This window comes from Elephantulus edwardii, unplaced genomic scaffold (genome assembly GCF_000299155.1).
Source record: "Elephantulus edwardii isolate Elephantulus edwardi_28Jun2011 unplaced genomic scaffold, EleEdw1.0 scaffold00077, whole genome shotgun sequence".
Taxonomy (NCBI): domain Eukaryota; kingdom Metazoa; phylum Chordata; class Mammalia; order Macroscelidea; family Macroscelididae; genus Elephantulus; species Elephantulus edwardii.
In genome coordinates, this window is record NW_006399827.1 from 5,982,682 (window position 1) to 6,002,581 (window position 19,900).

At 38.8% G+C, this 19,900-nt stretch overlaps 1 pseudogene; it reads right to left on the reverse strand.

Moving 5' to 3' along the window:
• Positions 1–6,710: 6,710 nt before the first annotated feature.
• Positions 6,711–19,900, reverse strand: part of LOC102866892 — a 64,496-nt pseudogene continuing 51,306 nt past the window's right edge.

A 19,900-nucleotide genomic window follows, 5' to 3' on the forward strand; every position in this document is an offset into this window, starting at 1 on the left:
TTCTTGTAATTCCCCTTCTACTTTTTAAGAGGAAAAAAAAGAGGCTCAGAAAAGATAAGTAAGTTATTCAGGGTCAGAGGGCTTCCCAATGACTATTTAGGGATTAAAAGCCTTGTGCATCTATTTGTGCTAAGTCTAACAAGCCTTCTCATTTGAAATTAATGTTCTCACTCTTATTTCAAAAAACTATTGGCTGAATATCAGAGTTTCTTATTCAAAAAATTAATCCTTAATGAAGACGTCGCCCCTAAAAGAAATATGTTGCTGTTTAAATGAAGGAAAATGCATTGCTGTAGGATAGGAATTGATTCACAGCTGACCCACAGTTTCCCAAGGCTGTAAATCATACAAGATTGTCTGTAATTCCCCCTTATAGCCTCTGGCAGATTCAAACCACCAAAGAGGCAACATCTTTGGGTTTTCAGTACAGCTCTCTATTGACTATACTGCAAAATTGTTGTTGTTGTTGTTGTTGATTGCCATCGAGTTGAGCACAACTCATAGCGACTCTATGAACAAAAGACCTAATGCTTTCCCATAGCTATCATCCTTTCTCCAAGTTCATAGAGTTTCCAGAGGCTTATGGTTTAGTAAGTGGATTCCACCCCTGCTTCCAAGCCTGTTTTACAACTGGGAGCTCCACCAAACACTGTCCACATTGGGAAACCATTATGGTATTTGATACCTCAGTGGTACAAGGTTCAGCATCACAGTAAACCCAGGTTACTTCATATAGCACATTGACAAAGAATGATGTAGAAAGTAGAAGAATATTCCTCCAGCTATAACACTAATCTCACTTAACAGTGGTTAAGTGTCATCAAGTTGATTACTACTTATATTGACCTTTGCACAAAGACCTGAACTCTGTTGTATTACTAACATAATTTCTGTACATGTATACTGCAAGAGTTTCCTTAAAATCAGTATATGCTATTAACCTTGCTTTGTCACATATTTTCCCAACACCACAATGAAAAGTATCAATTCTTCTTCCATCATCCATACTTTCTGTCTAACTTTTAAATACATAGCAAGTGATTACAAAGGCCATGAATTGGATCAGGTGCACTTTAGTCTTCAAACTGACATTGTTACTCTTTATCACTTTAGAGGCGTCCTTCACAGCAGATTTTCCCAATGCAACACGTCTTTTGATTTCTTGCCCACTGTTGCTAAGGGTGTTGATTGTGGGTCCAATTCAGATTAAAGCATTGACAGTTGCAATCCATTTTTCCATTTATCATGATGTTGCCTATTGGCCCAGTGAGAAGGGCTTTTATTTTCTTGATGTTGAGATGTAATCCACATTAAAGGCTTTGATATTCTGCAGTAGGTGCTTCAAGTCTTCTTGAGTTTCTGTCTTCCTCAGATACTGATGTCACATTCTTCTTCATAAAGTTCAATTTCTCAAATGACTTGCTCAGAATACAGACTGAATACATATGGAGAAAGATACTACTCTGATGCATACCTTTCCTGATTTTAAACCATGCAATGTTCCCTTGTTCTGTTCAGGCAATAGCCTCTTGGTCCAGGTATAGGTTTTTCATGAGCACAGCTGAATGTTCTGTGATTCCCATTCTTCTCAATGTTATCCATAAATTGTCATGATACACACTGTCAAATGCCTTTGTGTAGTCAGATAGACATTCTTCTAGTATTCTTTGATTTCCATCAAGTTCCAGCTGGCATGAGCAGTGATGGTCCTGTTGCCATGGCCTCTTCTAAAACCAGCTTGAATTTCTGGAAACTCTCTAGTCAATCCATTTCAATGATCATTCTTCTTCTTCCTTACCTTTGTCCTAATTTTCCTTAAAATTGTTTTAATATTTTAAAAATAAATGCCTTATAAATGTTCTGCTTGATTTTTGTCTTCCTATATCCCAACCCATGAGAAAATATATGATTCTACAAACATATAAATTTTTACATAGGTCCTAATTCATTGTGCCCTTATGAGTGCTTTTTGGAAATGATAAAACACAAAAGCAAAGAGACATGACTGATATTTCATTGTAATGTCCCTTACAAAGCAAGCAATGCCCAAGAAGTTTTAAATTAAGTTTTAAACCCCAGCCTCTATTTTCATTACTTGACTTCTAATCCACCTAATTCTTGCTCTCTTTAATTTAAAAATTTTCTCAACACTTTGTGTCCCTTCTGTGACTACAGAGTCAGATGTGCCATTTGTCTCTCACATTGACTATTTGTACACACTCCAGTTGCCAGGAGAATAAAATGAAACAAAATCAAACTTACCGCTATGGAGTGGATTGCAACCCAAAGCAAGCCTACCAGATAAAGTAAATCTGCATATAGGATTTCTAAGAGTATAAATCTTTATATTTTATACATCAACCCCTGGGGCCTTATCTTTCTTGCCAATGTTTTCAGCACAGCTTGAATTTCTTCCTTCATTAGCATGGTTTTATGAAGTATTTTATTGTCATTGTTGTTTACCATTGAGTCAAAAGTAACTCATAGCTGACCCTCCAGTGGGTTTTTAGAGGGAGTAAATTAAATGGGAGGACATTTCCCATATTTCTCCAGCCAAGAAGGTAATTGATTGGAACCACTGCCTTTGGGTTGACAACTCAACTTCTCACCACTGAGCCAAAAGGGCTCTTTACATACTGTGCTATTTCCGAATAACATGGTTCTGAGTCAACCAGTTCTCTTTGGTACTGTGACTAAATGTATGCCTTCTATTTCTTTTGATACTTCCTGCACCATTCAAGATTTTGTCCATTGTATCCAAATTCAACTCAAGACTTAGATTTGTTCTTCAGTTTTTCAGCTTAAGAAATGCTATATGTGTTATCCCTTCTTGGCATTCTAACTCCCGCGATTGTGGATTTTGTTCAAATGTCCTACCTTGTGTTCTAGAGTTTCCCCAATCAACACCCCAGGTAATAGCAATCAAAAAATCAAAAGTCGTGCTGCACTGGGAAAATCTGCTGTCAAGATACTGAAGGGCAGCAACATCAGTTGGAAGAATATGAGTAAGGATGACAGAAGAGGAACGGATGCCTTTGAGAGTGTTGTTGGAGAAGAGTAATGAATATGCCACATACAGCAAAAAGAATGAATAAGACTGTCTTGATGGAAAAAGGGCAGCCAGGGCCATTCTTAGGAGCAAGGATGCTGAAATGTTGTCTCACATACTTAGTGTATGTTGTCAGAGAGGACCAATGCTTGGTAAAGGACATCATGTTATGAAAGGTGAAGAGTCAAAGAAAAAGACCCTCAGAAAGGTGGTCTGACACAGTGACTGTAACAATGGGCTCAAGTATATCAGAGATGATGAGGATGGTACAGAGAAGGACACGGTTTAGATCTCTTGTCTTATAGAGTAGGTTTGCATTAGAGTGGACTTGATACTTGATGGCCACTAAGAATAATAAATTACTATTATCCTATATTATTTGTTGTTGTTAAGTGCCATTGAGTCATAGGCAACTCATAGTGACCCTATGAACGAAATACCTGAACAGTTGTATAACTTTCATCTCTTCTCCATGTTCATAAGGTTTCCGAAGGCAAGCTATTTTGGAAGTGGATAACAATCCTGTTTCCAAGCTTGTTTTAATCGGGAGCTCCACCAGACACTGACATATCAGTGTCACAGTGTTCAGCTTCACAGCAACCATGAGTTACCTCTGTACAGCAACTAGACAGACCAGGGCTATATGACCTAGAAGAATGTCTGACCAAAAGAAATAAAAAACAGGCCTGAGGGCCCTACCGAATTTTAAGAACCAGAGCATGGTTGAAACTCCATGAGCTTCATCATCCCAAATTCCTCCATAATCATGCATCATCATTGCCTCTCACCACCCAAAAACTTCCCATCTGGGAGCATTCCACTGCTTCTTCAATCTCCTTCTATTCTGATGCCATGTGCTGAGGAAGAAAGAGGCAGTGATCACCTAGAGAGATCTGAAGTTTCCAAAATCCAATGATGGGTCACTATGAGTCAGAATCAGCTCTAAAGCAATGGGTCTAGTTGAAGTTATTTTGTGTGTTTGTATTTTTCTTTTTCTTATTCTCATAGAATAATTCATTGAGGGGATTGCTTTAGAGTTGATTCTGACTGATAGTGACCCATCATTGGGGTTTAGAAACTTTAGATCTTTCTAGGCGATGACTGCCATCTTTCTTCCTCAGCACAGCTGGAGGGAGGATTTGAACTACTGATTTTTCAGTTAGTGGTACAACACTTAGCACAGTAGTGAAGCTTTGTGATCCATATGAATTTGAACATGGATGTTTGTTTGAAAAGAGCAGCCTTTCTAGTCTCCACATTAGTGATTTGTCTCAGTCATATTAGAACGCTCTCCTCTGCCTTGTGAACGCGTAGTGGAGCCAAGACAATTCACAGCTCTTTATTCTTTCAGGGGCCTCTCATCAGTTGTGTGGCTCTAGATAGCAGCCTAGTACGTTGCTCCCCAAGTGCAGGGTCTGAGTACAGTCTTTTTAGTGGCCTCATTTCATTAACCTCAAAGAAAGACTGTTTAAATCACATTTTTATAGTTAAAAATAACAAAGTTCAACTCCTTCCGTTACCATACTTCAGTGGGGGGAGAATTGGATTATTTGTTATGAAAAGAGAATTTGGGTGTGGAAACCACTTAGGAGTTAGAAGACTGGGAAATAGAGAGCCAAGAGGGTCAATATTAAGGGCAATTTTTTTTACCCACTTTATATGTTAATGACCTGGAAGGAAGAACATGCTGCAGAGTGGCAAGAATTGCTGAGAGGGCAAAACAGAGGTGAGAAGTGTCGGGAGGTGGAGAGCAAATAGCAATAGAGAGGGAGGCAACACAATTAAGAATGAGCTAGATACAACGTCCTAGCTATAGCAATTTAGTGTAAAGGATTGTGAAGTAATGAGATCAGAGATCAAAACAAGGGAAGTTAATAAAAATCTTAATAGCAGCATGCAGCATCACACCAATGCAGAGAGATAAGGAGAGATGGGGGTCTGGGATAGCTGTGGTAGGTGTAAGTTAAAATGTAGAATTCCAGATTGAAGTAAATTAATAGGTATTTGAAGTGGTATCTGGGGAGGGCCCTGAGTATAAAGCTGTAAGTGACATAGCTAATTCATCAAAGTGTAAACACAGGGCTTCAAAGTTAGGCCAAGAGAGGGAAGCCAGCTGCTCCAGGCTGCAAAAGAATTGAAAAATGCAGCATTCACCACCGCTTCTGTGTTTGCTTTCTCTCAGATCTGGAGGAAAGAAAACCAATCGCCTGCCACATAAGATGGAGGGCTGAGGTTTGGGTTGTTTGTGTTGTTCTGATTAATGAAGCTTGGGAAGCAATGGTCAAAAGGAAACACTTTCAGGCCTTCAGACTGAAGTGCTTCCCAGCAGGCTTGCTGTCTAAGACTCACCCCACGGATCTCTTAATACCAGAGGTTCTGATCCAGCAGAGGTAGTGAAGGGTGCTGAGACTATGCATTTCTCACAGTTTCCATACTCTGTCCACATTGGTGGCCAAAGAATCACATTTGAGTAATGATGTCTTTATCTCCAGAGAAATGTTCAATTATCCAAATCTCTGTCCCCTTCCCCTTGTTACACCTCCGTAAAGACACTTTAACCATTCTGTATAGCTGCTACCTAAAAACACTAACATGCTTTACCACTTTCCTTTTGAGAGTACACTTTCAATTTAGAATTTGTATGATCAAGATAGTCAGACCCAAGAGGGCAGTGGTTAAGCCCCTCAACTCCCTGCCATAAATTCAGTGTTTCAAACCCTCCAACCTCTTAGCTTGAGAAAGTCTCCTTTCTTAGGCATCACAGGGAGAATGCTTACATAAAAATTCACAGCTTTGAAATCTCTAAGGAACATCTCTGTATTGTTCTACAGGGTTCCCATGAATAGAATATTGCCTCATTTAAAATCAGAAAAAGGCATGCATCAGGGTTGTTTTTCTATCTCAATATTATTCAATCTGAAAAAAAAATTAAAAGCTGGACTATATAGAAAACAATGTGACACCAAGATTTGAGGAAGACTCATCCGCTAGGTGGATTATGCAGATAGTATATCCTTATTTAATGAAAGTGAAGAAGACTTGCAGTATCAACTGGAAAAAAAAAAAAAACCAAACCAAAACCCAAAGATGATAGCTTTCAATATTGATTACATGTCAACATCAAGAAAATAAAAGTCCTCACCACTGGACCAATAGGCAACATTATATTATGACAGATGATGAAAAGACTGAGGTTTTCAAGGATTCCATCTTACTAGGGTCTACACTCCATCTCACATACTTTGCATATGTTGTAAGAAGAGACCAGTCTTCGGAGAAGAGTAAAAGGTCAGCACAAAAGAGGGAGACCCTTGAATAAGACTGATTGATACAGTGACTATGACAATGAAGTCAGGTAAGTCGGAGCTGGTGAGGTTGACTCAGGATAGAGCTAGGGTCAGAGTTGTTGTTCATAGCGTCACCACCCCAGCAAATAACAATAACAGCAATCAGTTCACAACAGCAGCATTTAAGAACTTAAAATACATGTTACAGTGCCTAAAACTTCTAGTAAGGGCTTCTATATAGTGCTGACAAGCAATGATTCAGTGATTCAGTTTACTACTATGCTGGACCACACCATGGTTGTTTTGTTTTTGTTTTTTTTTTTTTTTAGCTTTGGGATACAATTTTAATATGAAATACTGATAAATGTGTAATTTTATGATGTGGGCAAAGAGCTATCAGTAAGCATGTCTGTTATGGTCAGTGAAACACTGTTGTCTTTCTGCCATTGTTCAATCCGTTTCAAGATCTGATTTTCATTATTATCTAGACCTTCTGGTTTATTGCTAGCCAGCTGGAGTACTATTTCTTCCTTGTAGGATGCCATGGCTTCTTCATAAAGAATCTGGAGAATTTCACACTGAATATTATTTTGAAGTTTCTTTTGGTTATAATCTCTTGTTTCCAGTCTTTTTTACAATACAGCTATGTGTTCTCAGCACAAAAACTAGATGAAACCAGCATTTGGGGGAAAAAAATCACAACCATGGTAATCAACAATAATTCCACCTTCTTTCATTTGGTTTTCTAATTCATCCAGTACTCTATCTTCATCTAAGATGGGACAATCATATTCATCATAGCCATCATATAACTGCCCTTCTTTAGCTAAATCACCCACATTGATGTCTTTCAGTCCTGATCTTGAGGCAAGCTCTTTGCCTAGTGTGGATTTCCAACCCCTGGTGGACCAGTGAGCAAGATGTTTGGCTGCAACACGGTCCCCGCTGCAACGGCTCCTAGTGCTTCAACTCTGGTGCCACACGCCAGTATTTTCAATTACTTCTTTGGAATGCAAACTCCAAACAATGTATAATGAAGAACAAAGGATTGATGCTCTTGAATTGCTAGTGTTGACAAAGATTATTGAAATCCTATGGACTTCCAAAATAAAAGACATTGTATTAGATGAGGTCCAAGCAGAGTGTTTCTTGAAGGATGGTGCGACTCCATATTACATACATTGGGCGTGTTTTCAGGATACACCAGTCCTGGAATAAGACATCATGCTTGGAAAAGTAGAGGGTCAATGAAAGAGAGGAAAATCATCAATGTGATGGATAGACACAGTGACTGCAATGATGGGCTTCAACAAGATGGAGATTATGGGATTCGAACTCCTGTCCATAGAGTCACTCTGGACTGTAGTTAGAGCAACATGAGACAGAATTTAATTCCAGGCAGTAGGTTTGGGATTTGTTGCTAGAAAAATAAATAAATATATCTGATCTCAAAGCTTATTGCCACCGAGTCAAAACCAACTCAGACCTGACACTCCAACATGCTTTCTGAGGCTGTAAATTATAAGGAATGAGATTGCCTACCTTTTCCAGAGCCACTTATAGAGTCAAAAAGCCAACGATTTAAACAGCCCATGGGTTAGTATTACAATTTCCCACAGACTGTACCACTAGAACTCTCTTATATATACATAAATGGTGAGAAAAAATGAATTTATGGTAGAAAATTTATGATCCAAAAGTCTTTAAAATATAAAGATTTCAGTTTTCAATATCTGAAAACAATTGTATGCAAAGATTATTTCTCATGTGTCGTAATTCAACATTATTTAATATATTTTCTTATTAAATTCCTTTGCATCACAATCATTCTCATTTGAACACATTTCAAATAACAGTACTTTAATACATGATAAATCAAAATTTTATTGTTCGTGCTGAGTTACAAATTAATTGTGAACAATCACAAGGAAGTTGATGTGTTCTTTAGGTTCGTGAAACTTAATTTCGCTCTCCTATCAATTGCTATAAAAATAATATATGCTATACAGTATATATAAGATGCTCAATATTATTAGCTATCCGGGAAAGGCAAATTAAAACTATAATAAAATACTACTGCAAGCCATTAGATGGCAAAATTATTAATAAAGAAAATACCAACTGTTAGCAAAGATGTAAAACAACTGAAACTCATATAATGATGTTTACCGACTGCCATTGAGTCCATTCTAACTCACAGTGACCCTTCCTTGGATTTCTGAGGCTATAAATATTTATGGGAGGAGACTGACCATCGTTGTCTCTGTTGGCCATCGTTGTCTCTGTTGCAGCTGATGGATTTGAACCACGAGTCTCCCAGTTAGCAGTGTAGCATATAATACAATATGCCACCAGGGCTTTTCAATATGGCAGTATATAACAAATACATACACATGCATGAGTTAGATATATATCTGCTGCTATTGTTGTTAGTAGGTGGCATCAAGTTGTGTATGATCCTTAGCGACCAATATTCTTAGTGACTAATAGGTCTGAACCCTATCCTATCCTGTGAATAACCTCTCCCAGCAACGTGCCCAAAGTATGTGAGATAAAGTTTCATCATCTTTGCCTCCAAGGAGCACTCTGGATGCACTTTCTCCAACATGGATCTGTTTGTAGATGAGCTCAACTTGTTTTGCTTCACTAGAAAATTTGTCCTAAGCCAATGGCCTTGTTCAAGCACTGTTCTCCCTCTTGGTAACATGTCCAAAATAGGTGAAAGAAAGTTTTGTAATCCTCACTTACAAGCATTTTGGTAATATTTCTTTTAAGACAGATTTGTTTGTTCTTCTGGAAATCCTGGGATCTTTAACATTTTTCACTAACATCATAATTCAAAGGTGTGCATTTTATTTCAGTCTTCTTGATTCAATGTCCAGCTTTCACATTCATTGGAGGTAATTAAAAATAATATGGTTTGAGGGAGCTCTGGTTGCCTGGGGGCAAGAAGCTGCATTGCAATCCCAGAGGTACATGGTTCAAATCTACCAGATGCTCTGCTGAAGATGGGGGGCAATGTCTTCCTGTACCAGTCAGATCCGATTTGATGGTACACACACAAACATTAATAAAATAATATTAAAAAAAGATAATCTGACCTGAGTCGGGCTAATGTTAGTTATTAAAGTGATAGCTTTTCAAACCTTTTAAGGCCTTTTGTAGTAGACTTTCCCAATTCAATGTCATTTGATTTCTTTTACTACTAACTGTTGTTATAAAGACAGTAGAAAAAGGAAAAAACCAAAATAGCCTAAAAATTGCACGAGACTATTAAGAAGTCAAAACAAAGAGAGATAGTGAAGTAAAAGAGCAGAACAGAAGGTATGAAAGGGCAGCTTGAGAAAACAAGTCAAAATATTATAATGAAATGCACAAAGAACTGAAATTGGAGAATAAAAAGTGAAGAGCTCACTTGACATTTCTCAAATTAAAAGAACTGAAAAACAAATTCAATCCTTGATTTGCAATACTGAGAGATGCTATGCGAAAAATCTTGAGAGTGAACTAACTCAGTCCTATAAGGACAAATACTGCATAAAACCATTATTGTAGAATGAGTATGAGGATCCAAAGGGGGGAGGGTAGAAGCAGAAGGGTGAGAATATGCAGGGGGAGAGATTAATCTTGGGTTCATACAGTTTGACGGGTGAGGGGGTGAGGGAAATGGGAAGGATCTCATGTGAAAAAACAATGTATTTGAATTTTGTAAATTAACTAGTGTAAAAAGTAATGTAAAATAGAATGTATAGAAATGATTGTATGAAATACAATATAAATGAAAGATTGCATAAAACAATGTATATGCATAAAATATACTGTTAAGGTGTTATGTGAAAATCAACAAAAATATTTTTAAAAATATTTTTAAAATAAGTACATGGAAGGAATATACAGAATCACTGTACCAAAAAAGAAATGCCCAATATTGAAATATTTCAGGAAGTGCCATATGATCAAGAGGCAATGGTGATCAAGGAAGAAGTTTGAGCTGCACTGAAGGTATTGGCAAAAATGAGATCCCAGGAATTGATGGGGATATTGATTAGCATGTTTCAACTAAGGGATTCAGCCCTCTGGACATGCTGTTCTTCTTGGACTTGGTCCCTAGTTCTACCTTTACATCATGCTAAAACATATAAGAATGAGGTGATTTGTAAATGGAATAGCTTGAGTAGAATAGTATTTCTGAGATACCAAGCTCAATGTAGTAAGGGAAAACTTCCCAGCAGATTCCGTCTGAGCACCATATCTTCTTGAAGCCTAGCACCCTGCAAAGTGCTTAATTCCATTTTTCTTCTTTAAATCTCACAACCACCACATGAAGTATTGTACTCATGGATGAATTTACAAGAGGGACTTTTCCAAAGTCTTATCTGTAATGTTTGCTAAATATACAACATAAAATGTTGCAGCATGAGCCTCTATGTTATAATGATAATGATCTTGACGTCTAGAGATGGCAACTGCCTCTAGATCTAGCAATGCTAAGGTGATAGATCTGACAGAATTAACATTAGGTTTAAGAGGCTTCGAAATTGATATTTTCACAAAGTTCTTCAAACAAACTTGTCAAGGTTCTTCCCAATAAATGTATATGTGATTGTGCCTCTCAAAATTGGTCCATTTGTTCTAATTTTAGGAAGGTGATAGCTGTCTGCTACAGTTATTATTTGTGTTATCAAAGTGTTCATTTTTACTTATTTTGGGCTCTGATTTTTTTAAACCTCCATTCTCCTTCTTTACAATGGACACAGCATATTTATAACATCGAACTGCTGCGAAGAATATATGCAGTAACAAATGTAGAAGAGCCCTCATGGCACTGTGATTAAGATCCCAGCTGTTGATCGAAACACCAGCAGTCTAAACTCACTAGCTGCTACTTGAGAAAAAAGAAGCGGCAGTCTGTTTCCATAAAGATTCCAGCCCTGGGACCTCTCCCAGGCAGTTCAACTCTGTCCTCCAGGATCACAGATTCAAAATCTGCTAGGGGGTGGGGGGAAAAGTTTGGCTTTGTTTTTAAATACACACACACAGTGTCTGCACAGTTAAGTAATTACTAAACTTAATTTTTTACATTCACTCTTTCTTCATGATCACCTTTAGTATAGAAATTTCTTTTTTTGAGTATACCAGAGAAAGAAAGTCATTTCCATAAAGGGACTGATAAAAGCTGCCTAGAGCAGGGGGCTTCTCTGTCGGCTTCTTTTGAGAGAAGCTGCGGAATAGGAGAGCGGAGAGCAGTCATAATTACCCCGTCACCTAGGGGATTGTCTGCTCCAGCAAATACGGCTCAATAAACCACGCCTTCTCTTGCATTAGCAAACTGGTGATGCTCAAGGTTATTGGGTAGTTGTAATGTGTGTAATCCTGAAAGGAAAAAAAAAGAGAGAGAGAGAGAATGATGTTAATTAGAAAATCATTAGCATCAACAACCTACATGCCTTATAAATGTATGGATTAACTCCCAAGACCTTTCTCTCCTTAATGATTGTTGACAGTAAAGCTGAAACTTCTGGAAGAAGTGTGCTTCCCAACTCATTATGCGCTTCCACTCCCTTCTTTTGCTTTTGTTAGGTAATCTGTTGTCAGGTGCCCAGCGAGTTGCCTCCAACTTAGAGTAATTCTGTGTAAAATACCAAAGCGCCTCCTGGTTCTGAGTCATCCTCTCCATCTCTGCCGAATCGGAGCCCATTGCTGCCTTCACTGTGTGTACACAACTTGCTGAATTTTTCCCTTTTGTTTACTTAATCAAACATGATGTCCAAGACTCACTCCCCCTGATAGCAAGACCAAAATACTTTTTCCTGAGTCATCTCACCATCCTGACTTCTTATGATCATTCTGGCTATTTTTCCAAGGCTGATTAGTTTGTCCTTCTGCCAGTCTGTGTTACATTCAATGCTCTTTGTCAATATTACAATTCAAAGGCATCGATTCATCTGCAGTCTTCCTTATTCACTTTCCAACTTTTTTTTAATAAGTGTACTTTTTTTATGCAGATCTCCCTGCACACTTTCCTTCATTGACATTGTGTTTCATACAATCATTCCCAAACATTGTATTCTATAAAATTAATTACCATTAGACTATGCCCACTATTACTGTGTCTTTGACTTGGGTGACATGCACCTTAGACCTCAAAGTGATACCTTTGCTCTTTCACACTCTTCTCCGTGTCACAAAGCTGTGGATTGGTCCAGTTGTGAAGACTTCTATCTTGATTTTGAGGTATGCCAAAGGCTACAGTCTTTAACCTTTAGATTTTTCAAGTCTACTTCATTCTCTGCAAGCATAGTTGTCTCATCTGCATATTGAAGGTTGTTATTGAGTCTTCCTCTGTGAAAGAGTACAGCAGGCATGAAAGCATTGCCATCTGACCTCCACTAACTCCACAGAAGGACTAATTCCCATCAACAACCTTCACAGCCCCTTTAGCACTGTCCACCTAGCATGCACAGATGTATGGAGGAACAGGGAAGGCTTGTGGGCTTGAGGAGCAGAGGGTCATGAAGATCCCAGGCTTGTCGACTAGGCTCTGTGTAGGGGCTAGGGCTGAGTGAAGGGACCAACAGATCCGGATTCCAGGCACAAGTGTGGACGAGCTCTTTAGTTTGCGGATGATGGCCCTTTGAACCTAGACACAGATGCCTGGCGATGAGTTGACCAGAACCCAACTAGATGGAGAGAAGACGATCCATGCTGTGAGCTAAGGTTGATTGCTACAAGCTTGCTCTGGATTGAACTGTACCTGTGGATGCAGATGCTCGAAGTTTCCAAGTTCAACAGAGGATTCTTCAGCAGAAAGGTTATGCTTGTTCCATCAGAGTACTGGGTTGGTAGGGATGGGTAAACCTGAAACTGGCTATTTAACATGGGGATATTAAGGCCCAAGGCTTGAAGTACCTAGTTATCACAAATGTAGTTATTAGTTAAGAAGAAAACCTCTCAAGAAGTTGCACTGCAATCTCAGAGGCGCGCGGTTTGAATCCACCAGATGCTCTGCTGGAGAAGAAGGAACAATCTCATCCTGTACCAGTCAGATTCGATTTGACGGTACACACACACACAAAATAATAATTTTTTTAAAAGAAAACCTCACAATACACGTGAACTAAATATAATGTAAATGAAAGATAATATAAAACATACATGCATGAAGCACAATGTATACAAATAATAAAAAAATATTAATTAAAACCCCTCCAATTTCTGTGAAGTGAGGCATGCATCTGCACTACCTGCACCCGCTTCTGTCAAATCTAATACCAACGGTCCCTCCAGGGCTCTTGCTCCTCTACTACTGGGTCTGATAATCTGTTAGAATTGTCACACAGAAGACATGGACAAAACTCACAATAATAGGGCTTATTAGAGAAGTTAACAGGTTGCAATTCAGACAGGACAAAGCATTCATTTCGCCAGTCAGTTCAGTTTCTCAGGTGAGCACGCAGACCCACAGATCCTCTGACTTAACAGTTTCACGACATTGTGTCAGTGTTACAAGGTTCTTTTAGTACTGCCGATTAGCCCACCTTCAGCTCTGCCTTCATGGCATGGAAGCACCCGCTCAGCTCTGTCTCACTTTGGTCTTTGGTTTTCCAACAGCTTTTCTTTTCCTTCTTCTTCTGTATCTCAGTCTCAGTCTGTTTCTGTCTCCTCAAGGAACCTTTGGCCCCAAAAGACATGAGCTGCACTCTCTAGTTCTTTCTTGGCGGTAGGAAAATTCTAGTTTTCTGCCTCCAAACTTACTTAGTTTCAGCCTAGTTGGATGACAAGGCTGATTATTCTAGTCATTAGAATAATGACACACACTTCCAGCAACACTAACAACCCCAAAGGAGGTATTTAACTTATTCACATTATTAGCATAGTTTTGCTCAGTCATATGTTTAAAAGTAAAGCCAATGACTAAGAAAATATAGAAAATATCATCTTGAGCAATCAATCTATATAGCACCACATACTCTCATCTTCATGCCACTTCCTTCTTCATATAATCCAACTTTGGATTATTAGTTCAACATACAGGTTGTATATGTATAACAAAAGGATACACAACTTCTTTCCCAGATTTTAAACCATATAGTATCCCTCGATTATGTTCAAACAGCTACGTCTTTGTCTATGTATAGGTTGTAGATGAACACAATTAGGTATTCTGGAATTTCCATTCTCCACAATTTTGTCTATCATTTGAAATACATAGTATTTCTATTTTGTTTTAAAGTTCAACTGGATGATGAATTTCTTCTGGTAACTACTCATTCCAGAATCTTGACTCGGCATAGTAAAAGAGTATCATTTCATTTGCCTTTTCCATACATATTTCATCTTAATAGCTTGCCTCCAGAAACCCTATGAGCCTGGAGAAAGGATAAAAGTCACACAAGTGTTGAGGACTTGCATTTATAGGGTCTCTATGAATCGCCTATAACTCGATGGCACTTAACAACAATAACATCAACGCAGAGAGTGATCAGTTGGCCTGGTCGACAGAGAGTGAAACTACCAAGGCAAAGGTGGGTGGGTGCCTTTTAATCCGCAGCCCTCACATCTGTTTTTCATTGTTTTTGTTCAAACATTCTTCTAGGTCATATAGCCATGGTGTGTCTACTTGCCGTTCAGCAGTAACTTGGTTGCTGAGAAGCTGAACACTGTGACACTGATGTGGTGTCAAATGTGTTAATGGTTACTCATGGTGGACAGTGCTTGGTAGAGCTCCCCAATTAAAACAAGCCTGGAAGCAGGAGTGGCATCCAATTCTCTAATAGCTTGCCTCCGGAAATCTTATGAACCTGGAGAGAGGATGAAAGTCACACAAGTGTTGAGGACTTTCATTCATAGGGTCACTATGAGTTGACTATGACTCAATGGTACTTAACAACAACAACATTCACAATGCATCAGTGATTGTGTTATTTGACTGGAAAATATACTCCAGATAGTCAATGTCTAAGGAAGAGACACATTTACTAAAAAAAAGAATAATATTAACAAGAGTCCAGAATGAAGGTTGCATAGTGGAGTGTACTCAGGGGGTGGGGGTGGGGTGGGGGGAGTGCATACCAATGAAAGAATTTTTCTTTTACTTTTCAAAGAGAAGAGTGAACTGGGGGTGAGGGGTGGGCAGGGAGTAAAGTGCAACAATGAATGAACGGAAATTAAAAATCTCTGCAAAAAGTTCATTAAAATTAATAATAATAAAAAATATATATATAAATTAGTAATCTTAATGTCATGCTGTAAATGACAATGTTGAAGTACACACATGATGTAATGGAAATATAGAATAATGCCTACTTCAAGAGTTAAGTTTCTTCAAGGGGCAGGGGAGAAACCAACCCACATAAGACCAGAAGCTTGCAAGGTGAAAACTAGTTAGGCAATCAATCCTGAAGGAAATAGTATGCTAATCCCTGAATTACATGGTCCCAGAAATAATATGATAAGCATGTGGAAGTAGGGGGAGATGAGTATTATAAAGAAAAAGAAGCTCTTCAGTGGAATGGACTGACACAGTAGCTGCAGCAGTGGGTTTAAGCCCAGTGGCCATTGAGAAGATGGTGTGGAAGTAGTCAGTGTCTCATATTGCTGTGCAGAGGGGTCACTGTGAGTCTAAGCCAACTCAATAATGCCTAACAAAAGCAACATTAACTTGTTTACAAAGCAATTGTCAAAGGCGTGAAGATAATGATGCCATTTGAACTTCTCAAAACCCAGCTGAATGAAATGGATCAAGTTTTATCAGGCTCATTGAGCAGAGGCAGAAACTGAGAGGAGAGTATACAACTTGCCCAGATGACATTGCTATGTGGTTCTGGCCATTAAATCTTGAGCCCTGATATCCCTTAGCATCACAGGCACCCTTCTCTACTTTGTTTGATCGCTGGATGAAGCAAATGTGATTTCTCCTTGGCCTGCTGGAGTCCTGTTCGTTTCAGCCAATAAAGGGCGATGCAAGGCTAGAGAGAAAGAGGGAACTCTCTCCTTCATAATTGCTTCCTGCTTCTATCAGTATCTCCTTGGTAACACCTGTTCACCTAACCAACAGCAAATTGTTCCAGTTCCTCTTTTGGCATGTCTAGAATCAGGCGTGTTGGGCCCCCTAAGGTGTCACAGCACCAGCTAGTTAGTGCTCCTATCTCAGAGGCTCACATTCCAGTTTCATGAGGCTACTTCTCTCTGAAAGCTTTGTATCGATTCTTCTCCAAGTAACTCGGTTCTGACAATTCTGCACTCTCCCTGCTGTTTACTTTTGCAAGGCTGAAGTTAATGGTGGTGGAGGCTGGAGCTGCCTCCTGCCTGAAGTTACTGCTTGTGTTATCATCATGTTTCCTTTTCACTTCTTTCAGTCCCCCAACATTTGTTTAACCAACTAAATTATCCCTGTAATTAAGCTATTGCTTGAAATGCCCAATGTCGTTTTTCTTTCGTGTTTTTGGACTCTGTGACAGGCAAAGTGATTGGCTCGAATTTCATGCCTCTTGCTTAATCAGATATCGTAGATACGACACTTAAGGTTCTCATATTTGGAATACAAAAGAAAAACCACAGTTTAAAACTCAGTTCCATAGCCACTCCTTCAAGTTGCAATATGATTACTGGAAACAGCATGTCAACTCGTGATCATATAATTTACCAAGATTTGACTAAGTGCTCGACACTGTTCTCTTAACTTACTCATTTAATTCATGTAATCCTTATGATCACTCCTTCTAGTTAGCATTATAACTTTCCCATTACAAAATGAGGAAGAAAACTAAGGCACAGCAAATATTATCTAAACATCCAGAGGGAATTCAGGAACGCTGTGGGTTTTGCTGGCAATGTTTCTGTTCAATAAACCTGTTGTTGTTGTTGTTGTTGTTATAATGTGCCGTCGAGTCACTTGCGACTCATAGCAACCCTGTGTACAACAGCCCTAAATCCTGCTCTGTCCTGTGCCAATCGTACTGCCTCCGACACACTCATCCCAATTACCCCAGTCACTGAATCAATCCACCTCATAGAGGGTCTTTCCCGCCTGTGCCTGCCCTCCACCCTCCCAAGCACGATACATTTTCATAAATACTCTATCTACCTGAGATACAGATTTGAGGCAGTTATACAGTTATCAAAAAAAGGCTAGAACATCACATTGATAGAGAACTGGAAGAAGTTCAAGCTGTGTTCAGAAGACGTTATGGCACCAAGAATATCATTGTTGATGTTAGATGAATTCTATCTAAAAGGAGAGAATATTGGGAGAATCCCTTTGTATTTTATTAATGATACAAAGGTATTTGATTTTGTGGATCATAACAAACTGTGGCTAACAATGAAAAGAATGGGAATCCCAGAACACTTAATTATGTTTATACAAAACCTACCAAGAAGAGCAAGAAGCCTCTGTGTGACCAGAGCAAGAGAAACATTGCCTGATTTCAAATCAAGGAATGTGTGTGCCCTGGTTGTGTTCTTACTCTCTATCTATTCAATCTGTATGATGAGCAAACCATTGGAGAAGTTGGCCTCTATGAAGAGGAATGTGGCATTAAGATTCGAGAAAGGTCCATCAGCAGCCTGAGTTATGCAGATGACACAACCTTTCTTGCTAAATGTGAGGAGTACCTGAAGTGTTTGTTTCAAAGGATCAAAAGCTTTCACTATGGATCATATTTCAATATCAAGATGACAAAAATCCTTTCTGCTGACCAATAAGCGACATCATGATAAATGGAGAAAAGACTGAAATTGTCCATGGTTTAATTTTCCTTTCATCCACAATCAACATCCTTGGTACCAGTAACGAGGTGCTCAGGAGACATTATATTGGGCATGTCCACTGTCAGGGACCTCTTCAAATTACTGAGAAGCAGTGATGTCAGTTTGAAGACTGAAGTGTACCTTGTTCAGATTATGGTCTTTTCAGTCACTTGCTATGCATCAGTGAGCTGGGCAATGAATAAAGAGAACAGAAGAATTGATGTCTTTGAGCTGTGGTGTTAGAGAAGAGTACTGAATATTCCAAGGGCTGTCAAAAAACCCAAAAAGATATGTCTTGGAAAACATGCAGTCAGAGTGCTCTTTGAAGGCAACGATCGGGAATCTTTGTCTCACATATTTTGTGCTAGCATGTTCATAGGAGAGGATATTCCTTGGAAAGCGACGTCACCCTTGTAAAGGTGGAGGCTTGTTCAAAGAGAGGAAGATCTTCAACAAGATGGATTGACACAGTGACTGAAGCAATGAGCTCAAGTGTGTCAGAGGTAACAGGGGAGGCCCAGGAGAGAACGGAGTTCAAAAGGTCTCTGTGAGTTGTCCTTGACTCTACGACACTTAATAACAACAACATACACAAACACGTAACGACTGTCTATGTTTATATGTGTGGTCCATGTTATGTTTCACTTTGAGATGCGCCAAATTGTCTTGTTCCAAGTCATTTGGAACATGGAATCTTTATTGCATAATTTTTTACATACTTGCTATCTTTCCTCCATGTCCTGATTACGCCCTAAGCTTCTAAAGCATCAATCTCAATAATAACAGGGGAGATCCTAAACAAAGCAGATATTAATATCCACCATGCAAATACAGAGCATTTTTATCCCGTATAATCATTCTATTATTTTCACTTCTTCCCCGCCCACCAATTAAAGCGTAGAAACTATTGTCTCTCTCTCTCTCTCATTCAGTTTTCAAATTATGTTCTGTGGCAAGTGTCTTATGTGGCAAGTATTTTCTTTTTTTCTAAATTATAGTCTCTTTGTGCTTAATCTTCAAAAGTATGTGTCTGTAATTCCAGACGAGCTAGTTCATCTCTGTCTTCACTTTTTGGCTATATGGCTAAAGGGAAGTTTTAAGTGCTGCAATTTAGCACAATCTGCTTTTATTCATTACCACATAATAGATGGCAGTTGGAGATTTCATATTGCCAACTCTATTTTTGTATTGTAATCATGTTGGACATTTGGTCTTCAAAAAGCTGAAATACAGCCCATCCCTCAGACTTTCCCTTCTGTGTTGCATAAGAATGTAGACATCTCTGGTAATAAATTTACTCTGACAGCTGCTAAAAAATTTACCAGGCTTGACAACATGCTTTGAAGGCAAAGAGGAAAACAGAGATTTGGTTGACTATTTACCCAAAACATTTATCTTTTGAGGAAGAAAAAAAAATAATTTGCTTAAAGTACATTGAAATACGGCTGTAGGATGGTATTAAAGGGTTGTTTGTCTGTCACTCTCTGGCATGTCTTATAAAGTTTGTTTTCTCTGGCATGCCATTTTTCATGGAGGGAAGAACAAATGACTTGGAAAAGCATGGGCTGAACTTGGAATGCAAAATCAATGCCTACTAGTTGTCTTCAGGGAAAAAGAAAAGTTTTCCCATGGAGACAGACAAAGCTGAAACAAGCCCTTTGGCAATGATGTTTACAGTCAATCTGGTGAGGGTAATGCCATCAGCAGAAGTGAAATTCTCAGCAGCTCTCTGCTGTTGCAAACAGATAAGTTCTCGCTGCTTCCTAGACAGATGTGAATCTATCCCTCGTGTTGTCTTAATGCTTCCCTGTTG